At 43.6% G+C, this 16,608-nt stretch overlaps 1 protein-coding gene across 3 annotated transcripts in view; it reads left to right on the top strand.

The window, feature by feature from the left end:
- Positions 1–944: 944 nt before the first annotated feature.
- The window catches only part of PRICKLE1 (prickle planar cell polarity protein 1), a 95,910-nt gene continuing 80,246 nt past the window's right edge, over positions 945–16,608 (top strand). For 2 of the 3 annotated variants that reach the window (XM_081127150.1, XM_081127153.1), the window contains exon 1: positions 945–1,178. The gene's annotated coding sequence lies outside the window, so the exon portion shown is untranslated. The remainder of the gene's footprint in view (positions 1,179–16,608) is intronic. The other variant, XM_081127147.1, reaches the window with a different exon arrangement.

The raw sequence follows: 16,608 nt of genomic DNA on the forward strand, positions 1-16,608 counted from the left end.
AGCCTCGCGGGAAACGGTGCCTGCGCCCCGAGGGGCTGCACTGACGTGCAGCGCGCACGAGCCTGAGGCTCTGAGGACACGCAGGCGTCCGGGCAGAACTTTGGCACCGGCTGCGTCCCGGCTTCGGGCGAACGTGCCCGGAGGCCGGCTCTGGGAGTCGGGCAGGCTGGCAACACCGGGAGCAGCTTGACCGACGGAAGAAAGTGGCCGTCGTGGTGGAGGGAATACTCTGAGCAGCCCTTGAAGGGCGCCACGCTAACCTGGCCTGGCTCTGGCCCCCCGGGGGGGCTGAGGTGTTCCTGGACGTGAACGGGGCCGTCGAGGAGGGAAGGGCGCGGACCACAGGCTGAGCCCGCAGCTTCTTGCTCCGCAGGGCGACGGCCCAGCCTGCGCGGCTCCACGGATGGGCCCGAGTCCACGTGGGTCCCCAGCGAGGCCAGGCGCGCGGGAAGGAATCTGAGCGTTTAATTAACTACCCCCCACCCCAAAACACACTCACACCAGCCGAAGGAAAGGAGACTCAAGCAGGCAACCCCTAAACCGTTTGATCTGAGGAAATTGGCTTTCTCTCCCCCCCCCCCCCCCTTCACGTCTTTCAATCCTTCAGGTGTGTTAGTTTAAAAAAAAAAAAAAGGCTTAAAATCGGGGGCGGGGCCGAGGAGACGACCCAGCCGCACTTGAGAACCTGGGCTGCGCGGGGGCGACCTTCTAGCAGATAACCCGCCCCCTCAGCCCCGCCAGCTGCGCGCAGAGCCCGCGCTGCCCCGCGGCCGCAGCGGGAGGAGCCCGGCCACCACCTCGCCTTCGGGGCCGAGCCCGGGTGCGCGTGGGCGCGCCGAGCGGCCCGGATCCCGGGGCGGCGTCCGCGCTCCGCGTTTTCGCTGCCGCCCGGGCCGGGCGGCCGAGGGCGGGGTGCGCGGCGGCGCGGCGGCGGGGCGCGGAGTCGGGGCGCAGTCCGCTCGCAGCCGGCTGCCAGCGCCGCGTCCCTCCAGCGGCCGCCGCCCGACAGCGCGCCCGGGACGTGCCAGCCCCGCGCCGCCTGGCTCACTTCCCCGAGGGCGCCGCGGCCGGCACGGCGACTTGCCGCGCTCTGGATGGTCCGCGCGCCGCCCGCCCGCGCCCACCCCTGACGCCGCGGCCCCCAGGACCGTCCCCGAGCTCTCCTTCCTCTGCGCGGGGTGAGTGGCCGCCGGGCTCCGGGTGGGCTCTGCGGAGAGAGGGGCTGCGGGCGCGGCGCTGGGGAGCGAGCCCGCAGGGGCAGGGCCGGGCGCTCCGCTGTCGCCGCGGGGCGCCTGTGACACCTGGACTGGGTCGCTGTGACAGGACGTAAGGGAGAAGGTCGCGGTGGGTGCGGGGGGCCGTGTCGGCGGTGAAAGCAGATGCTGGGCTGCAGCGCCGGGAGGGCTGCGGAGAGGCTGCCCGCACGGCCCCGTTTGCTGCATCACAGCCAAGTCTCCCCTCGCTTCTCTGCTGCGTGGAGCCCCGCGCAGGGGCCCCAGAGTTGGGGCGATGCTGGCGCAGGGGGCCGGGGGCGCGTTGGCCGGCGCCCGCCGCTTAGGGTCGCCTGTCACCCACTGGCCTCGGGGGGGAGGGTGGCGGTGCTCCCCTCGGGCTCGGTCCGGGGAGAGGGCCGGTTGCTCTCCGGCTGGGGCGCAGCGGCTCCCCGCCCCCTCCCGCCCGGGCGCTGGTGTTTCCCGAATGTGGCACGTAGCTGGGGAAGAACGGGAGCGTCTTCCTTCCCGCGAGCAGGGAAAAGTTAAAGAAACTGGGCATGTTAATGATTAGCAGGACCGGGACTCGGGATGCAGCAGAAAGCTGGTACGTTTTCATTGCCCTCTAAGAAAAACAAACGGCGTCGCCGGGGACCGTGGGCAGCGCCGTGTTGTTTGGGGACTTGGGGGAAATTGCCCACAGATTGTCTTCGGGAGGGCGAAGCACTTGGTGTGGGGAGGGGGGGCGGCGGGCCGGCCCCGCACTGAGCTCACCCCCCCCCCCCCCGCACCCGAGGATTCGGAAGCCGAGCCGAGCTCGCTGGCTGGCGGAGCTTAAGGCGCAGAGCTGCAGCCATGGCCGAGGTGAGGAGCGCGCGTGGGAACCTGCGTGCGGGAAGAGCACCTTGCCTCTGCGCAGGAGTGGGACGCGCTGGCGCTGTAAAAAGCATGCGTGTGCGCGCGTGCGTGTCTGTCTGTCTGTCTTTCAGGGTGAACTTTAGGAAGGCCAAATTATACTTCCTGAGATGGTCTCTGTGCACGCCGGACAGTTCTGTCTACCTTCTCATTTTAATCAGCGCCTCAGAGGGCTGCGCCTGCAGCTGATGTTATATAATTGATGGGGCTCGCCATCAGATATTTTTTTAATGGACTTGGGGAGTGAAAGGAACTTCCATCTGTCCCTTCAGACAGGCCCTAGGTGTCGATGGGCAAGGGTTGCTGCATGTTTGCCCTGATCCGGCTCCAGATGTGTGAGCTCAGCTGTTGCCTGTCACTTAGGTGACAACTGGCTTTTCCCCACTAAGCCTTTGCTGTCTCCATTATCCTCAGTGAAGTGTCAGTGTTCAGCCGCCTTCTATTATCAAGAGTGGACTCCAGCCCCTTGGGAGACGGCAGCCTTGTTTGACCATCCCCAACAATGTGTCTGTTTTCAGAGTCTAGGAAGGAAAAAAATAAATAATCCCATGACAGCAAGATAGATACATTTTGAATTAAGCACCAACTTAATCCAAAGATTCTGCTTTAATCAAGACAGCTCTGGAAGGATGATGCAATATTTGTCAGGCCTTTTTCTCTGGAACAATATTTACTCCCACCAGGGGATTTTAAACTTAAACAGCAGCCATTTATCTTGCTGTCTGGTGGGACCCGGTTCAGTTTGCCTCCGATGTGGTCCTAGCCGAGGTGGCTGGGCTTGGCCTGGGACAGAAATCTGTCATTGTAGCCCAGCTGGGGCCCGAAGAAAGCAAAATACAGCACCTGCTGGTACCAGAGGGTTTCTAAATGCCATCAACTGGTGAGTCAGGAAACACAGAAGGAGATATTTTACAAGCTCTTCCAGAAATGTTTATACAAAGGATTTAAAGGTTAACAATGCATGTGCTCTACATATTAAAACTAAAAGGTGCTAGAAATAAGTGGACGTTACCCACAGTTAAGAGTTAGCACACTTGATGATGAACTTGAAAATTCTGCTTTAATACATCATGGCTAACAGTAGTGACTCATTTTTGTGAATAAGCCCATGGGGAGGGGGGGAGGAGGGGAGGGGGGGACTGGCTGGTACATAGAGGTAGTCATATTGATGTAAACTAATGGTTTTCCATCCTTAATTTGGTACCAATTACTGATTTTTCACTCTGTGAGCCTGTTGGTTCGTAGGTTTTTAAAAGAAATGTGATATATTTTACTAAAGTGACAGATTTAATTAGTTCTGCCAGCAAAACCAATGAAACTTTAAAAGTTTATCATGTTTTTATAATCAAGATCCATGGAACCACCGTTTTTTTCTATAATAAAGGAGGCTGTAATGAGTCAGCTTGGGTCATCCAAATAAAGTCTAATATCAGCCAGGGTGGAAAAATTCTTATAGGGTTAATAGCTAAACTATTAAATTAAGACTCAGATGTGGGTAAAAGTCTGGTGGTTCATACTATCCTCTCCTTTTGATAACTGAGAAGAAGAAAGAAAAAGTTAAAATTTGAAGTTTTTTAACTAAGGATTTTAAAATATAAGCTTAAATCTAAGTTTTAAAAAGTGACATTGTAAGATAATTTCTCTAAAATCTTTTGTAATGACTTAATAATAACAAAGAGTTGAGTATTATGAGCAACTGTTCATAATACTCATGAAATGGAACAAGAATTTTAAAAATTATTTTCCAGTAATTAAGGAACTCTTTCAGTGGAGTTACCTATACCTATAGTTTGGGTTGTCCAACATTATGGGAAACTATCTTCAGGAAAGATTACCATTGCCAGTATTCTAGTTACTGGGTTTAATTTCCTCATTAAAGTCATTTATAAAGAGTAAATTTTTCCTTTTACACAGGAAAGTAACTTTAAAAATAAAAGTGGTTCCCTTTGGGGATAGAAATGTTGACGATGTCACTTGTCCAGGATAGAGGCCTTCCTCTTAGAAAAATAGCTCGCTCTTGTGTCCCCTTCATTGTATATAAAATAATATCAATTATTGAGCTCTTATTAGTGTGAGAATATTCAACTTGCTTAAATCCAGGTGTAATTATTCCACAATAAAGAGGAGCTAGGAAAGTGAATGAGCTACGCTTCTTGGTTGGTTGGTTGGTTGGTGTATCAGTGAACCATTACTGCTTTGTCTTGTGGTCACAGAATAAAACATGACCCTATTTCACACTAATATCTTTAGAAAGTTGGTGTGAGCAAACGAGTTGGGAGAGGAAACTACAATAATCCGGGTGCCAAGCGGTGCACTGGTGCAGTTCCTCGAAACCTCAGGCAGCACATGGAGCCAGGGCTCCCAAAGTGCCAGGGACTGAGATGACATCAGGGAAATTGCATCAGCTCCCACTTCTGGACTTATCGATAGACACATGTTAAGTGTAGCCCCTCAGCTCCCCCAGTAACCAGTATCCACATGTTGTTTATGGCCCTGCTGCAGTGAAGTCAAGGACATTAACTACATGTGTGTCGGTGAGGCAGCACTTGGGAGCAGTGGAAAAAGCCTGGCCTGGCTTTGCGTAGGGATCCACCTACACCTTCGTTTCCCCCACTCCCCTCTTTGCCGAAGGAGAGACGGTGGGAAGAGACATGCTTTACAAGTTGGAGCACGCTGATGTCATGACACTTCTGGCGCGGAGATACGACAGAATAATCAGATCACTTTCCTGCGTGCCAGAATGACACGATTTTTCCAAGAACCATTCCCAGGCCAGTGGTCCACCAGTGCTGACTCCTTCCAGTTCCTAGGGGGGATCAAACCTCTCCACGAGAATGTAATAATTCTTCCCGAGTCTCGGTTTTGTGCATGTGTTTAAACTAAACTCTAAATGCATTTTAGTCACTTTTGAAGGGACCTCTCTCAATAGGAACAAGAATGATTGCCCAGCCTGAACTGATTAGACCCTTTCGAGTTCATTTCCCTATAAAGAGAGATTTTAAATTTAAAATAAAAATGATAACATCAGCAAGGCAGAAGCAAATGTAAACATTTTTGAACTTAGAGCAGCAGCTGTCATTTACCTTTACTTAACTTTGTTCCCACCTGTCCCTAAGGTTGGTCCTAAGTGATCCTAAAATACAACCGACCAATTAAACTGAAGTTGCATTTTTCGCACTGGTAGATCTGGGGTAAACTCTTGGGAGAGATGCCTTTCGTTTCTGGTGGATTACACTCCAAGAGGAAAAAAACCCGAGTTGTGTTATTTCAGTTGTTCTAGCGCTGAAGTCATGTGCTCCTTTCTAAGAGTTTTGTCCCAATTGCTGATTTATAGCACCCACCAGCTTTTACTTTGTGTGTGCTTCTCTCTGTTTCCTTCTTTTGTCTTTGGGTCCCTGGAAAGAAAGATTTGTCAATAATACAATGAAAATATTGCAGTCAGATGCAGACCTGTAAGTAGACTCCTCCGTGCAGTGTGCTCTCACTCAGCTGCCCTTCTTTTATCTGAGGCTCAGATCCCACAGCTTGGCAATTATGGTCTTTGACTTCGGTAACAATTCTGTTTGAAATGTTTCCAATTACACACAATATTGGCGGCATGTAGCAGCTGCATGCCAAAAAGCATTTCGAAGTATGTTCCAAGAATCAGGCTGTGATTGCTTTTAATTTAAATAAAGGCTATTTGGTTTCCTGTGAAGTTTTTTATAACCACCTTCACACCACACCCTCCATTTTTGTTACCTTTAAAAAAAAAAAAAAGTCTGATAGAAAGTAGCCACCATGTGATACGGTATTGGCCCCCAGTTTCTAGAATGGCTCTTTGCTTTGAGCAGACAAAACTGAACTGTTCAATAAAGGAAACTTGAAAAAAACATTGTACAGCAGTTTGGATTTCCCCAAAGGAGGAAAGGTTATCTGATAGCATATTATAAGTAGCCAATGTTTTCAAGTTTTTCTCCCTCCTTTTTTAGAGATCTGTCATTATAATTATCTTTATCTTTGTAGATCACTGCAGATTATCTGGTACACTGTCTTTCCTTCAAATTCCTCTGGTTTTCTTTTTGTGAGCCTATGAACATGTGTTTAAAACTCATGAAAGGGTAGAGAGAGGTCAATAAGAATATTCTTAAAATGGGAGATAGGGGGAACCAAACCCCCAAGATTTGCCCCCTTTGTAGGCTTGAAATCCCTGAACACTGAAACCTTTTAAAATGGTCGTGGTTTAAATCTTTTAATAGCTACCAGATATACTTGACTTATTAAATCTGAAAATAAGAAAATATACACTCTCAAGACTTGGAGTGAAGGAATTGGTTACAGGACTGGGGGTTTTCTGTTTCCAGGATGGTTTGTTGGCCCATTTGAAACATAACACCTAGAGCTAGAGGCTATCCAATAGCAAGGTGCTAAGATGGTCCTAATTAAGGTGTTTTCACATAGGCTCTTTCAATCCTGGCAAAAACATTCAATAGAATATAGTGCTTCTTTGGGTTGAACAGTAGTTGACTTGCATAAATGCCAACATCTCTTCTGGCATTTTTGGAACTCCTCCATCGTGTAATAAATAGTGCTGTATAATCCAAATTTGTAAATGCCATGTTTCATGTAGCCCCTGTAGAGACAGCTGAAATTAACCCAGGCTGCAGGGATCATTGAGATCCTGGAGGTTAGGTTACTGCCTAGATCCAAAGAACTACCACTAATGAACCGTAGTGGAGGCCTTTGATCAAATCTAGGAGGAGGTGTGAGGCTGGCCTTAGTATAGCAGTGTACTGTGAAGCAGTGCCCACCAACCACTGCTTAGACATTTCCTTTATCCTTGGAAACTGTCTTTGAATTAAGCAAACCTTCTTAGAGGAAATTTGCTCAGCTCAAGGTAAAATGAGGTTTATGTTGCTTTACCAGCTGAGCACCCCAGCCTGCCAGACACCCGCCCCACACAGGCCCATTGCTATAGTGACAAAACCCACAGTAACTATGGTTGAAATAGAATGTCTATTAAAACCCTTTTCTATATTGGCCAGCTCCTCTGCCCTCATTAAAATGCTGTCTTCTGAATACACACATACGCTCTCAAGTTCTCTCTCTCTCTCTCTCTCTCTCTCTCTCTCTCTCTCGGGCACACACACACACCACTCTTTCTGTCTAATAATAGTAAACTGACTTAAACCATGTTATAATTTCACCAAAGGTATGTATACTTCTTTTTTCGCTTATCTCACTGATAAGCAAATAATATGGTAATCTTCTGAAGAAACTCATAACTCGTTAACTGTAATTCAAATTTCCAACTCTTACATACTTGAATAATCGAAGTTCCTTAGTTAGGATCTGAAAAGGGGCTAGAGAGAGTGGCATTCGTCTTGCTTTACAACGTGCCTTCCAAACAATGTAGGGCATGGCTGGATTTTATGCAAGAAGACCGCTTAGTGCTCTAGTGTTGAAATACTTGTTATAATGTGTGTCAAAAGAGACGGCATTTTAAATTCTTCTGTGACTGTGTAATTAATAAGTATGTTCAGTGCTTGAAGTAATATGCATATTACATAATTTCTAGCAAGAGATAAAGTGAGGTCTGAAGTGCATTAGAGAGTCACAGATGTTTCTTGTAAGGAAATACATATGCTCCAGAGGAATTTTGAACTGCTTTCCGATGCTTAGCTTTGTTCATTGCGAGGGTCACATGAATAATTTCATTGAGTTGCCGTAGTTCTTATTTACACAAGCCTTGAGAAAGGAGCCCGAGTGATAAATAAGCTGCCCCCCCTCACCTAGCTCTGTAATGCTTTAGCCTTTTATGTTTTTGTGACTGTGGAGGAAGGGAATGAAATATACAGAGAAGATGTTTGTGTTTAACTAACTTAATCATATATGTTCCCTTTGTGGGCCTTCTATAAGCTTAAACAGCTTGGCAGGCTAATGGCCAAAAACACATCCTCAAATGCTGCCAAACGTGTCAAAAGCAGACCAGGCTCTCTGCATATTGAGGTACTGGGAATGGATTTTTTTAACCTTTTGAATTTAAAGGAATAAACCAGAAAAAAATCACACTCTTCGTTTCCCCTCCTTACCCACAGAAACCAAAATTATTATTCACTGCCGTGCCGAAATGAGACATTGATAGGAATACCGATATTTGTGTGGGAGTGTTTTAAACTAGTTTGACTTGGCTGGTTAGGCAGGAAGCAGCCTGGTTACTACGGTATACGACGGCTCTTTCTTTGTTATGTATATGTTTGTGTTGCCTGTAGACACTGGCTTTTTAACTTTGGTTCCGTAATTTTTGGCCCAGTACTTGTCCATTTATCCTGTTTCTTGTTTGAGCAGAGATTCAAGAATAGACAGTAGTGATGTGGTATAATAAATAGTACAGAAAAAGGCCGTTTTGCTGTAGTCTTTTTCTGAAAATCCGAAAACTTGGACTTGAATATAATAGCTGTGTGATTCCGCGTCGGCCTCTCAGCTTCTCTGGGCCTCGGTTTCCTCACGTATAGAGTGAGGGAATTAGGCTAGATCAGTGCATATTAGCCAAAGGTTTGAATTGTAGACACATATAGAGCTTTTTCAAAATGCAAATAAGCGGAGGCAGTAGGTTTGGGGTGGGGCCTTGCAAATTTAAATTGAAAGAGTTCCTCAGGTAATTTGATGCACTGAAGAGCCACTAAAATAGATAATCTCTAAGATTGCCTTCCAGTCCTAAAATGTTATATGTACTTCTAATCTTATAGGCTGAATGCTCGCCTGCCCTCCTCCCTCCTTCCCTCCCTGCCTTCCTTCCTCCCTCCTTCCTTCCCCTTCTCTCCTTTCTTTCTCTTTAGTTCATTTGTTCATTCATTCATTCATTCTTAACAGCTATGTTCATCCCTAATGCTTCTGTTAAAATATTTTAGATAACGACTGGCTGATGTGGCTCAGTGGTTGAGCGTCAACCCATGAACCTGGGGGTCACAGTTCGATTCCTGTCAGGGCACATGCCTGGGTTCCGGGCTCGATCCCCGGTAGGGGCCGTGCAGGAGGCACCCGATGGATGATTTTCTCTCATCATTGATGTTTCTGTCTCTCTCGCCCTCTCCCTTCCTCTCTCTAAAATCAATAAAAACTTATTTTTTAAAAATTATAGATACCATTTTAGCCCAGCTCTAGGAAGATCCTTGTTCTGCTCCTGTGAGCAGATGGTAATTACTGTGAGGGAGGAACTGTGTTTGTTCACCTTTGGGTACCCACCGCCTTACACAATGCCTGACACATAGTAGACACTAACATCTACAAGAGAGCCCCAAAAGCGGGGAACTTTTTGAAAATGTAAAGTTAGTTATGTTTTCTAATAATATGCTCAATATTTTTTTTGTCAACCTCCAGATACCTTTTAGGTAAAGTGCCTCTGAATTGAAAACAACAGGTATAATTGTTCATCTGGAAAACAACATTAGAAATACATTATTTTTCTTATGTTTCCAGACTTTTGGGATACTCTGTGGTTTATTGATTGTATTTTTTTTTTCAGATTAATAGTTGCTTTACATTTGGAGGTACGTTACCTGAAAAGATAGCTAATAGCTAGAGGTTTACAAAAAAAAAAAGATAGTAAGCATATCAAACATATTATATGAAAGTATAATTAATATACTGTTGAAAAACAACTTATCCTACGAAAAACATAGTTTGCTCTATGTTTCCTTACCTTTTGGGCTCCTGAATTTGTTGAATGAATGAATGTCCAGTTTTCTGTTGTCATCTTAAAGTGTGTCCATTTTAGAAATAGACCCAGCCACATCACCATAAAGGTTTTCAAAGCTTATCTGACAAATTTGCAACTTTATTATAATTTTAAGTCTTATTTTTTAATATTTTGAATTGCAATGATAAAGAATTTTCAATAGCTCTTTACTGTTAATGAAAGTTTCTTAATAAGTGTATGTGTGTTTGTGTGTGTGTACGCATGAGTGTGATTAAGCCGTTTGTCGTTTTCAGCAACACAAAGGCCAATTTCCGTTTTTTTGGGTTGGTGAGGCAATCTTACACTAGTTAATTATAAATTATTTTTTATAGCCAGCATTTTTTTGATCCTTCTACAGTCAGGATTCAACATCATATCTTTCATGCCATATAAAATGCTTTAAAACAGTTCCTATCCATACCATCCAGAGGATCATTTCCACAGTGCATGTGTAGGTTTTTTTGTTCTAGATAAGTTAGTTCAGAGAGTCTCAATAAAATATAAGCACACTCAGTTTTTCTCATGATAGCTATGATATATCTGAAAGTTTTTATAGAGCATTGAAAAATTCTGTTGCAGTTTTGTAGAAATTAAGAGGGTTTGTTGTCCATTGTGTTTCTCTGATTTTTCTTCTTCAGTCTTTGAAATTTTGGGTTATTTCCTATCATTATCCCTTATTACCATTACTGTAGAGCATAAAAAGACTAAATAAAAAGAACTTAAACTGTCCCTGGCTTGTGTGGCTCGGTTGGGTGTCGTTCTGTGCACCAAGAGGTCACCGATTTGATTCCCAGTCGGGGCACTTGCCCAGGTTGTTGCAGGATCAACTGATCAGTGCTTCTGTCTCACACCGATATTTCTCTCTCCCCCACAACTCCCTCTCCCTCTCCCCCTCCCCTTCTCCCTCTCTCCCCCTCCCTTTCCCGTGCCTCTCCCTATCCCTTCCTCTCTCAAAAAAAAAAAAAAAAAAAATTTTTAAAAACAACAACAAAAAGAACTTAAACCAGTCAATATTACTACTGGTTGTGTCCTACATAGAACAAAGTAAAGGAGAAATTTGATACTTATATAGTTTATTTGATTTTTTGTTGTTGTTGTATGTGCCATTCTTGGAGGGGGGGCGGGTTATTTTTAATTAAAAGAAGAACCTTAAAAACCCACCATTCTAAAACCTGGATAGCTGTCCAGTTTCCTTTTAGCTTCTTCACTGTGCAGGCATGGCCAGTAGCAAAGTCTGTTAGCTTTAAGCATTATTGTTTATCGTGTATGCCCATTGCCAAATCAAATAATCAGGGCCTCAGAGTAGAAATTTCTACCTGACTTATCTACTTATGTTGTTTGCACAAGGTAACTGGAAAATTCTCTCTTTTGGATATATGAAGAGATACCGTGAGGAATTTTAGTTAGGAAAAAAGATTAAGTCATGTATTCAAGGTTTAAGGGTCATTGGAGATAAATCGAGAGCTGGTTCAAGTATTGTATAAAGCCGTATTATTTGTACATTTCACTTCCCTGAAATTTACAGCTGATCTTCCTGTTTGTGCTAGACTTCAAGCTAATGCAAAAGGACACTGTAGGTTTTTCCAGTAGGCTCATGGCTCACTCCAGCCTTTTGGGTCTCTGCTGAAGTCATCTGATATCAGGTAGGCCTTCCCTGTCACCCCATATAAAATAGCACCCCTGCCTTTCCTCAGACACCATGCAGCATTCCTGAAACCCTTTAACCTGCTCCTCCATAGCATGTGTTATCTGACAGGTATTTACTTATGTAACTGTCTGTTCCATGAAGAAGTCTGTAAGCCCTCTTGTCTACTGCTTTATCCCTAGTCTTAGAATATGCCTGACACATAGTAGGTGCTTAATAAATGTCTGCAAAATAAATTACTACAGCTATATAGGAATCTAGCTATGCTTCTAATTGGAGCACCCCCTCCCCAATCTAATAATATGTAGTGCTAAGCAAGTTAGAGAGTTTTAAGCTTATATTCTCATTCTTATAACAGGACTATAAAGTTAGCAGATGGCCACCCTCATTTTAAACAGTAAGCATTTGTGGACCATTTTAATGTTATATGTAAAATAAAGACAAATAGAAACCGGTATTCTGTTTTTACCTAAGCGAAAATTTCCAGAATAGAGATTTTTGTTGTTGTTTTTGGGGGGAGTTTGTGGGATTTATTTATTTATTTTTTTGCAACGAGAGTAAAGCTTCTAGCATGTTCTAGCCAGAGAAACATGCTAGAATATGAGGAAAGAGACTGATAAATAAATACCCCTCTCCCTACTCTCCACCACAAAGTGATCAATGAAATGTAATCATATAGCAAACTGATGCCATATTAATAGAAGATTGAATATTTGCAACAGGAAGCTGTGTGACTTTCTAACGTACCCCACACTACTTGGTAACCTTTAAAAAAATAGAGGCAAGATCATAAGACAGTCTTGTGATGTTGCTCTGCATGTTAAAACAGAGTCGAGTCTTTCACTCAAGAAATCCTGAGTTAAAGGCCTGGCCGGGTAGCTCAGTCAGTTAGAGCGTTGTCCTGATACACCAAGGCTGTGGGTCCAACCCCTGTCAGGGCACATACAAGAACCAACCAATGAAGGCACAAATCAGTGGAACAACAAATTGATGTCTCTCTCTCTCTCCCTCTCTCTCTCCCTCTCTCTCTCCCTCTCTCTCTCCCTCTCTCTCTCCCTCTCCCTTCCCCTTCCTCTCTCTTTAAAATCAATAACTAAAAAATTGCAGCGAGCTTTCCTATTAAGGAGCTAAGCCCACTTATTAGCCAGAAATTATCATGTTTTTACTCAGAGGTTCTTTACTAAAAATAAGACTAATACCTCTGGAGTACACAAAGCACTTTCAGATTCCTCTCATTTGCCTACACTGCATTTTGTGTGGAGGTCTGACCAAGGTTATCCCCGATTTACTGATGAAGAAGCTGCCTGTCAGTTCAAGTTGCAGCTTCCTAAGGAGTTTTGGTTTGGCAGTTCCTAAATAAACTAACATTTGCTGTTCTGTTTTTAGAAAGAAAAAAGAAAAGAAAGAGAGGGAGACCCTGGCTGGTGTGGCTCAATTGGTTGAGCTTTGTCTCCTGCACAGAAAGGTTGCCAGTTCGATTCCCTGTCAGGGCACATGCCCCAGGTTGCAGGCTCCATCCCCAGTAGGGGATGTGCAGGAGGCAACCAATCTCTGTTTCTCTCTCTCTCTTTCCCTTCCTCTCTCAAGTCAATAAAAACATTTTTTTTTTTTTTTTAAGAGAGGGGAAATAAGCAAGCCCTTGTAACTGATATAAAATTGTGTAATGATGTTTTATTGTTTTGCAAATATTACTGTGTACGTTTGTTCTAAATTAAATGCTTTTAGATAACCTCTCCTACTAACTGACTTGCATGTATCTTAGATAAGTCATTAAATTTTCTGGACTTTTTACCCACTGCAGGCCCCAGTTTCTTCAGTTATAAAGTGAGGGACTTGATGAATTTTTAGGCTCAATATTTCCTAATTCTAAAATACTCTACTGGATTTGGAGACTATAACTTCAGGGGGATATATAATAAATTGGAGCTGATATTTTTTATTATTAATTATCACTACCTCAATATCTGACTAGAATTATTTAATGATCTACTCAAAATTATTTATATTACCCAGGTGCAACTTTAAAAAATGGTCTCTTTATTCATGATTTGGTGTGGCCAATTTAAAATTCAACAATAGCTGTATTTTAAAGACTTAAGAGAATATACACTTTCCCTTACCAGAAGTCTGTCTTAATAGGTTACATTACAGTTTAACATGAGGACCTAAAAAAAAATACAGTAATATTAAGAGCAAATTATTAATCTGATGTCTTTACAACAATGGCATACTTATGTTCAGTCTAAAACTTACAAATGTGAGGTCCGTGTTTATGCATAGGAAATATGGAAAATTTTTAAAGTAGAACTCAAGTATGTTCACTCACTCATGTAATCAATAGCAATTGTAACTTTGTGTAAAATGTGTGTGTTCATTGACCAAATTGGAATTAATTTGGGGAGCTTTAGAGAGAGTTTGCTGGAAAAGAAAAATACCTCAACGCCCATTTTAGTTACATTCCTAATATTTTTTTTAAAACTGTAATAATATTCTTATCTCCCCCACTCTCCAAATAAAAGCTGGTGTACATACCCAATAAATGGTGAAACTCTCTATTATTCTTAAATGCTACATATTGGCATATGTCTCCATACCTACTCTGGTGTTCCAGTTTTTGCAGCACTGTGATTAATTAAATCACTAACTTTCTAGCAAATTCTCAGGACCTTGGATCTTACTCACATTCTAATTGAGTTGAGCCTGAAGCCACAAGCGGCCCACCTTGAAGTATTAGAGCATCTGTCTCACATCTAAGAAGATGGAGTGTGTGAGCGGTTGAGGTGAACACAGCAGTGGGCCGTGGCACATCCCTTGCAGGTTCCTAAGGGACCGAGGTGCTGTTCCAATAGGAAGGACTGTATAAATGTGACATTAATAATCACCAGTTTGAATCTGGGTCACTTCAGCCATGACTCAGAGATCAAACGCTATCAGATGGTAATGAGTGTGTGAAAGTACTGCAGGAAGACATTCCATTCCTTAATGACGCCTCTGTGGGCCTCCTCGGTGACTGTTAGAGGGTGGAATCGAGGTAAAGCTGCACATGCATGCCCCTCAGTCTGGAGGAGAGCCCGCCAGGTTCCAGTTGGCACACTTCTGCAGAGATGCTTTAGGAACCATTCACGGTGGCTTCTGTTGTTGTAGCCGTTTAAGTGGATATTCAGAACCTTTCATCTTCTCTCTCCTTTCCTGACCATTTATTCACTTCAAAGTGATGGCAGCTCTTTGGCATAGTGTCTGCTGTCTTTTCTCTTCCTGCAAAGTAAGGAGAAATTGCACTTAACAAATAAATGCGTGTTAACCATTTCATGTTAAATGTTCCTGGTCTTGTTTCAGTTTGGGGACGTCATTTTCATTTCGACGCGCCTTTATGGAGCCCCTGTGGTTTGCCAGGCCCTGTGTTAGGCTCTGGGAATACAGATGTTAAAGAAAAGAGGTCCATGTCGGGAAAGAGCTCACCGTTTTGTGGGGAAGGAGGCATGTAAGCACTCACTTGCAAAATATTGTGGTAGAGGCAGGAATAGAGAAATGTACTAGATCTAACAGTGTCACAAAGGCAGAAGTCATTTGATATGTGTGGATTGTTGAGGAAGGCTTCCAAGAGGAGGAGATGATTGAGCTGGGTATTAACTACTGAAAGTAGTTGACCAAGCCCTTAACTTGGAGAATGAATGACCCTGTGTTAGCAGAAAGAAAAGTGCGGGCAAAGGCAGGAAACGTGAGACAAGCATGATGCTCAGTGCATTGCAAGACTTTCTATTTGGCTTTAAGATTAATTATGCTCTTAGTCATGGACTTACTGCCACCTTCATAGAGCTTCAGTTTCAGTCAGAAGGTAGATACGAATTTTGACAACTTTAACTGTGATTCTGTCGTTTTTATGTGGTTGACTTTAAACTTCTGAGTAAGTACTCCCTGTTCTCCCCCTTAAATGCTGCCTCTACCTGGCCAGCCTGCCAGGTATTTACACTTGTGTCCTCTCATTGTTATGGTGACACAAATAAATTTATTTACTCTTCAGTTTCACTGCCAGGTTTCACTTTTGGCCTCAAGTGTTTAGACAACATTGTATAATGAGTGTTATACTTTTATGACATTTGCTTTAGTACTGTAAGAGCTTTCCATGAAAGCTAATGGTTGGAAAAAAGAAGCGTGAATGTCACCAAGTGGCTCCCATATGTGTTTTATTGTGTTGGTGTATCAGTTTTGTTTTCATGAAAACTTTTGTTAAGCTTAAAAAAACCTTACCAAGCATAAATAGCAGACAATAGAGATGAACTATTTTCTTCATTCCCTGATTGTTATTTCTTGAACTCTCCTGTTTTAAAAACTATGATTCAGCTGGAAAAAAAAGCTATAGCAATATAATTTTAAAATATTGTACTTTTAAAAGCAAATCATGTATGTTTGTTTTTCAAAGCTATACTCAGTTTTTCCGTTGGAAGGCTCCCCTGTGGTTCAATATGTGGTTCTTCAATGTGGTGATATTAAAATCGTGATTTAACATCTTTGGGAGTTTCTGCCGTCTAATTGTTCATTGAGCAATCAGTACGTTTTCAGGCAGTCTGGCGTGTGATAAATATTTTGCAGCATATGTGGCTGAACATGCCAATTTCAAAGGGCTTTACAAGCTTTAATTAATTTTCACAACCACCAGATGCACTCTGCTCTATTAATGGGAAGTCCACAGACAGCACAGTGCAGACTGTAGCTCGGATTCTCCCAGCAAAGTAGTTTGCAAACTTTTTTGGGGTACCTCACCACTTTTCTCAAACACATTATTATCTGGAACCCCAGCATGAAAAGTAGGACTGCTCTTGTTGGGAGGCAGAAGAGGCTGGGGCTGTCCGATTTATTGAAATAAAAAAACCCCACAAGATGCAAAATTTGAATTTCAGATAAACAATACTTTTTAGTAGAAGTGTGTTTCAAATATTACAAGTCCCTAAACAAATTCTGAAGTTCAGATTTAACTGGGCATCCCGTGTCTACCTGGCAACTCAAAGCTCCTGCCTGTAGCCCCACCATCAGCCATGCGGGGGGATCCCTGATTCTTTGAACACAGTTTGAAATCCACAGATAGGAGAAATCTATACAGCTGCTGAGAGAGAACTAATAAT

This window comes from Miniopterus schreibersii (genome assembly GCF_964146895.1).
Source record: "Miniopterus schreibersii genome assembly, chromosome: 2".
Taxonomy (NCBI): Eukaryota; Metazoa; Chordata; class Mammalia; order Chiroptera; family Miniopteridae; genus Miniopterus; species Miniopterus schreibersii.